The sequence below is a fragment of the Micropterus salmoides genome, unplaced genomic scaffold (genome assembly GCF_014851395.1).
Source record: "Micropterus salmoides isolate LMB-PRFRI ecotype aquatic unplaced genomic scaffold, ASM1485139v1 Ms_hic_scaffold_2586, whole genome shotgun sequence".
Taxonomy (NCBI): Eukaryota; Metazoa; Chordata; class Actinopteri; order Centrarchiformes; family Centrarchidae; genus Micropterus; species Micropterus salmoides.
In genome coordinates, this window is record NW_024041802.1 from 18,726 (window position 1) to 25,265 (window position 6,540).

Genomic DNA, 6,540 nt, shown 5'->3' on the forward strand with positions numbered 1-6,540 from the left:
CTTGTGTGGGCCCGACCCCCAGGTTGGAAACCGCTAGTTGAATGTATTTGATGTTTTAACAAACACAGGAGTAGGTTCAGTGCAGGACTCGTCCCTGCAAAATGCACCACAGGAAGTCGTTCCTGGCTGTGGCCATCAGACTCTGTAGCTCCTCCCTCAGAGAGTCGGACACTCAAAACACTAATGTGCAATATTCTGGTTTATTCTGTCTCAATACTGAATTGTTTAAGGATTTATATTCACTAAAGCTCTCAACATTATCTTTACTCATTATTACTACTATTTCTCCATTACAGTACTGTACATGTTTCCATACCTTTTTATAATTTTAGATTTATATTATTACTTCTACTTTCTTTATTGACAACCTGAGCATCTGTACCACAACAATTTCCCCTCTGGGATCAATAAAGTATTTCTAATTCTGATGTTCTGCATGTAAAGTTGTATTTAAACTTGTATGTAAAACAGTTCTTATCTGAAACTGTGGTGGGAATCGTTTATGTCCTTGTGTAGAGCAAATAAAGAAGTTACAACAAACAGTTGTCTTTGTGAGTTTTATTAAAGTAAGAAAAAAGTAGTGAAACAAAGTCAGCTGGTCCAGAGGACTCAGACTCCACAGCATCTGGATAACTAAGGGATTTAATGCAGGAGATAACTGGAGTCTACGAGAAAGCTGTTCTCAGCCTTGATACTCAAGTTCTCACAGGAACAGTATAGTATAGGCAGAAGATAAAACTATCTCACAGATGTTCATTATAGCTGAAACACTGGTACACATAGTGGACAGTAAGATGAATATAAGTACACAAAGTAAATGATATGATCATCAGAATGCATAAAGGTCAAATCAGTCCCCTCTTTGGCCGTTCCATGGACACATTAAATTTATGAAACATGGTCAGAACATTAATGAATGCTCTCATCTTACTGTTTAAAAAAGAGATTAGCGTCAGCTGTTTTTACACAACAGACATTCTTGAGTAGTGAGCAAGCAAGGGGAACTATCTAATCTAAATGTCTAAATCTAATGTACTATCAGAGCATTTTACACCGGTTATTACAACACAACAATAACATGTAAATCAATACACATCAGCATAACAAGTCATTATCATTATTCACATTAACCACCTTTTTCAAAACTCAAAGAAAATAATAGAAGAGCAGAACAACTGAGTAAGAAGCTGATATTCCTGTTTACAAAGCCGTACTGAACAATGCAAATCTATATATCTAAACACTTTATGAACAGTTATATTTAGATTGTCAAAATAGATAAAATTTAAATACTATTTAATTCTCAGTGTTCAGGTTTGCTGAGTTAATAAAGCTGCAGGTTTAAACTGTGACACTGGTGTTAATGGTGGCAGGAAGTTGTCCAGTTAATGCTTCCAGCACAAAATGTGTACAAACGAGTTAGCAGCTTCTCTCTTTATGTCGAAAACATTTCTACTTGTTGGTCAGAATAACTGAAGTGTCGGTGTCTCAGTATGGAGACTCTGTCTCAGTACATCACTCTCTGTCTTGTTTGGTTCTTTGGTATCTGGGTCTGAATGGATCTCTGTCTTTGTTTGGGTATTTGGTCAGGTCTTGTTATGGTCTTGGTTTTGATTTAGTTTTGACACAAAGATTTCGGATCACTATTCTATGGACTCGAGGACTGTCTCTTCTCTTTCTATTTTAGCCATGCTCTCAGATTTTTCTCTCATGGTTATCAGGGACTGGACTCGTTTTTTCCAGCCTGGCTTGGCCTCAGATTTCTCTCCCTCAATCAGCATGTCGATGTACTCTGGAGTGGAGAGAGGATTTGGCTTCAGTTCTATCTCTTTAAGTCTTTTTAAACACACAGAAGACTTCTTTATCAGTTTCACCACCTCAACCTGAACATCATCATATTCAGCCTTCAGTTTATCAATCAGTGCCTGAACAGGTCTCTTAGCCTCTGAGGCTTTCAGCTTTTTCACTGTTTGTTTTTCTTTTACTTCCTTATACTCCCATTTGTACTTCTGAATATAATGTACATCCCAGAAACATTTGCCTGGACACTCAGTACAGTATCCATCTGATCCCATTGCAACACAGTGTCTTAAATCTGCATCATTTGCATATGGACAGGGATAGTGACAGGTGACATGACACTGCTGACAGTTGGTGAGGTAATTTCCAGTACCAGAAAAATCTACTTCAAAAGGCTTCATGACAGTGACTTCAAACTCAAAGTTCTTGTTTCTTTTCATCTCTGCCTCGTGCTCTTTTAGTATTTCACTTGTCTCTTTTATCTCCTCCAGCTTGGCTAACTGAACTTTAACCTGCTCCTGCAAGTTTTCAACTGAATTCTCGAGCTGCTCTCTTTCTCTGAGGACCTGCTGCGTCATCGTCAAGCTTTTGGTTTCTATTTGATTCAAAGCAGCAAAGAACCTCTTCATGCTTTTTGTCCCCATGTTCCAAAACATCTGATCAAAGCCTCCATCTTCATCCTCATCATCCCCACTCATGCTGCCTGCTGCAGATGATTTGTTGTCTGCAAACAAAGCTGAGTTATTGAATTTGAAGTGAACTGGCAGCCCGTCTCTTGTTTTAGGACATGGGACACCTGAAGCATTGATTGCCTCTAGAACTGGTGGACGCTGGCCGTCTGCAAATGTCACCAGAACCCTGATGTTTTCTGCCACATCTTTGCCAAAGATTGAGAGTATGGAGTCAAACACATATTTCTGTGTTGGCGTGAGTCGAGCTAAAGAAGCCTGAGCTACAAAACACACAGCGTCAATTTCACTGACACCAAGCTCAGCAGAGAAGAGATTACACAGCTGTTCTGTGATGCTCTCATCTCTTATTAAGCCTCTTGTATCTCCAAACTCTGGAGTGTCAACAATGGTCAGAGAGTATTCTGTTTTAAAACCCTCCTGGTGGTTGATTTTGTACACAGTGACTTCAGAGGTCTGACTTTCAGCCTGTGACGTCGACTGATCCTCATCAATTAACTTAAACCGATATGAATCCTCCCATTCGACACCTAGAATGTAATTGATCATCCCATTGATGAGAGTTGACTTCCCAGCTCCAGTTGCTCCCAGAAGCATGATGGTGCGATTACGTTTAGTGGACTCTTTCCCAAAACTGAAACTCCTGCAGCCAGGGACACTGATTCGTTCATCTTTCAGGGGGATTTTATAAACAGGGACAGGACCGGTCTGGGGTTCTAACAATGTGCTTTGATCTTTAACAGAATCAGAAAGTCTTCAGCAGGTTTTAATGGAACCACTGGCTTCATTGGCCGGCCCAACACCTGCTGAGGTCACTGCTCTGCATCTGAACATATACTCTGTGTTAGGACTCAGATGGCTCACTGTGACTTCTCCAGCTTTTGATGCTGTCTCTTGTTGCCATCCATCCTCTCCTCTGACACAGTACTCTACAGAGTAGGAGGTGATGTTCTCTGCTCCAAATCTGGGCGCAGAAATCTTCAGTGTCACACTGTTGTGCTTTATGTCACTTGCTGTTACTGTTTCAGGCTTTGAAGGCGGCTCAAAGTTCTCATTGACAGAAAAGCCGTCTTCATAAAGGTAGATGCTTGAACCTTTCTGTGTCTCATTTGTTAATCCCACTGTCAGGAACTTTATGTTCTTGTTCTCCTTGTTGGCCTCTGCAAAGTCACTGAAGAGCTTTGCTTTATTCCTCATTGCATCTGTTATTTCTTTTGAGGTGAACCATTGTTCCTTCTCTACATCTTGAGGGTCGTCTGCTTCGGGTGTTTGTTTTATGTAGTTTGATAAAGCTGAGAGGTACGGTTCAGCACTTCCCAGGGAGGTGAAAACAAACACATAGCATGATCTGCACTGAGGATTTCCCTGTACAGGTCTGTTTGAGACGGGATGATCTTGGTGTTTTTCATCTTGTTGGTTAAAGACATTAAGGTGTAGACTTCTCTCTCTTTACAGTCCATCCACTCGTTCAGGTCTTTACTGTTGAAAGGAGAAGAATGTCTCTTCTTCAGGATCTCTGCGAGCACAGCCTCCTCTTCTCCTCCTCCTCGGATTGATGGAAGTTTCTTTGAAAGTGTTCGTTGGAATTCTAGCTTGAACTCAGAGCACATCTCTTTAAAGCTTTTAATCTTTTTGCCAATCTGTGGGAACTGCTGTGCGGTGGTGGTTCTCATTGTGTCATTGCACCTCATTTCCAGCTCACTGAAGTCCTCCAGGACTCTCTGTGATTCCTGAACTAATCCTATACTTATCTGACGGACCAGTTTTGCAGCAGAAGAATCTAAACTTGTCAGTGGCAACAGCCAGACTTTCATCGGTACAGCCTTTTCTCCGTTGGCTCCCAGTAATCTTGGCAGGCTTTGGTAGACTTCTACTGCATCCTGAAAGGACACAGGACTTTTTTCAAGAGAAAAGTCTCCAAAGAATCTGCAGGAGAATTTCTCAACATTTGCTCGGTCCTTGTCTTCCAGTTTCAGGGAACCTTCACCCTCTATTGCAAGGCAGGGAATCTTCTTGATCATAACTTTCAAGTTCCCCTCAATGTCTTGATGATCTTCTTTTTAGACACCTCACGGTCAAAGACAAAGAAGGCTTGTGCCCCATAAAGAATGGCTGTGACTACATGTGTTGCTAATCCTTTATCAAAGACATATGAATGCTTCATATTGTCTCTTCCAAGGTGATCCATCGACAGTTCCTGGAACTTTGTGGTAGCCTTGTACTTCAGAGTTACTCTGGCCTGATTTTTGGAAATCTTACTGTCGTTCAGGTATTTGGCCGATCCATCAACCTCAACCAGTCCACTCAAGAAACTTGCCTTCAGGGAAGCTTCAACGTTTAGTGCTGAAGATTTGTCCTCAATTGATTCAGATGCAACGATCTCAAAATCATTATAGTTCTGAGGTCTTTCTTGTACATATTTTATCAGGTCATCATGGTCCCACAGTGTAATTCCTGCAAAAGAAGAAGCAAAATTCAAGTTCAGCTTCCAGACCCAGACAGACAGGAGAAGAAGAAAGTGATTAGGATAAAGATTATTGTTAGCAGCATATTGTTTGGTAGAAAGAAGATTTAAAGAAGTTTGAACCTTTTCACAGCAAGCATTGTGTCAGGAAAAAGATGTTGCGGTTCTATTTCACATGTAATCTTTGAATGGCTTCAGCCTTGAGCTCATACTGACTTTTTATTTTAATAAACTAGAAAAGTAAATATGTTACGATGCAGCAGGAAACTACCAGTGAGTGATTACAACAATAAAATATAATATAACCCCGAAAGTTTGGTTGTGATGCATTAAGTATCTTCACATGTGAATCCTTACCAGGGACAAGTGAGTCTCTGCGGCAGTCGTACAACATCCCGAGGTTGAAAGGCCGGCCGAGTGCCGCCACCTCCATCGTCCCGCCAGCTTCAGACTCCATCCTTCTGTCTAGACTATTAAAAACAGTATACGTTAGCACACTACTGCAACTCTTTTGCTATCCAAACCCCATAATTCCAAATGAAATAATTGAAACCCAGAGTTGAGACCAGGAGGCAGAGTCGCATTTTAACACACTTCTCTGCTCCTCCATTCCAGGAGTTACTTAGTGAAAATCCTATAGTGACGGTGTCTGCCCCCCGACCATTGAAATTATTTAAAAGGTAAACAGAAGGGGAGCTGTGCATAAAACCTCATAAAAATTAAAACCACAAGAGCAATAGTGCAAACGAATAGGAGAGTTAAATGTGGACACTTAAACATCAGATCTCTCTCTTCTAAAGGTGTACTAGTAAATGAACTAATATCAGATTATGATATTGATTTATTTGGTCTTACTGAAACCTGGCTGGGTGATGGAGAATATGTTAGCCTAATTGAATCCACCCCTCCCAGTCATATTAATACTCACATTCCTCGAGGCACAGGCCGAGGAGGTGGAGTTGCAGCTATCTTCGACTCTAGCCTACTAATCAGCTCTAAACCTAAACCAACTATAACTCATTTGAAAGTCTTGTTCTTAGTCTTTCGCACCCAAGTTGGAAATCACTGCAACCAATTCTCTTCGTTATAGTGTACCGAGCACCTGGCCCGTATTTTGAATTCTTATCTGAATTTGCAGAGTTTTTGTCAACTTTAGTCCTTAAACTGACAAAGTTATTATTGTAGGGGATTTTAATATTCTGTGGACGTTGAGAATGCAGCTTTAGTACTGCGTTTATCTCTCTGTTAGATCCATTGGCTTCTCTCAGAGTGTTCATGAACCGACTCACTGTTTTAACCACACCCTCGACCTTGTTTTGGTGTATGGTAATTGAAATTGAACATTTAGTGGTGTTCCCACAGAATCCCTCTTTGTCCGACCACTGTTTGATAACTTTTGAGTTTGTATTGCTGAACTACTCGCCATTGGGCAAAAATTCTATACAAGATGTCTGTCTGATAGTGCTATAGCTAAATTTAAGATGCGATTCCATCAGCTCTAAATACATTCTAGTCACAAAGTAACGGAGGACTCCTATGCTAATTCAGTCCCTCCCAAAGCGATCATCTTGTTTAGTGCTGCAGGCT

The 6,540-nt window shown here is 40.8% G+C and overlaps 1 pseudogene; it reads right to left on the reverse strand.

Annotated features, from left to right (window-relative positions):
* Positions 1-543: 543 nt before the first annotated feature.
* LOC119919164 lies at positions 544-5,550 on the reverse strand (annotated as a pseudogene).
* Positions 5,551-6,540: the final 990 nt, after the last annotated feature.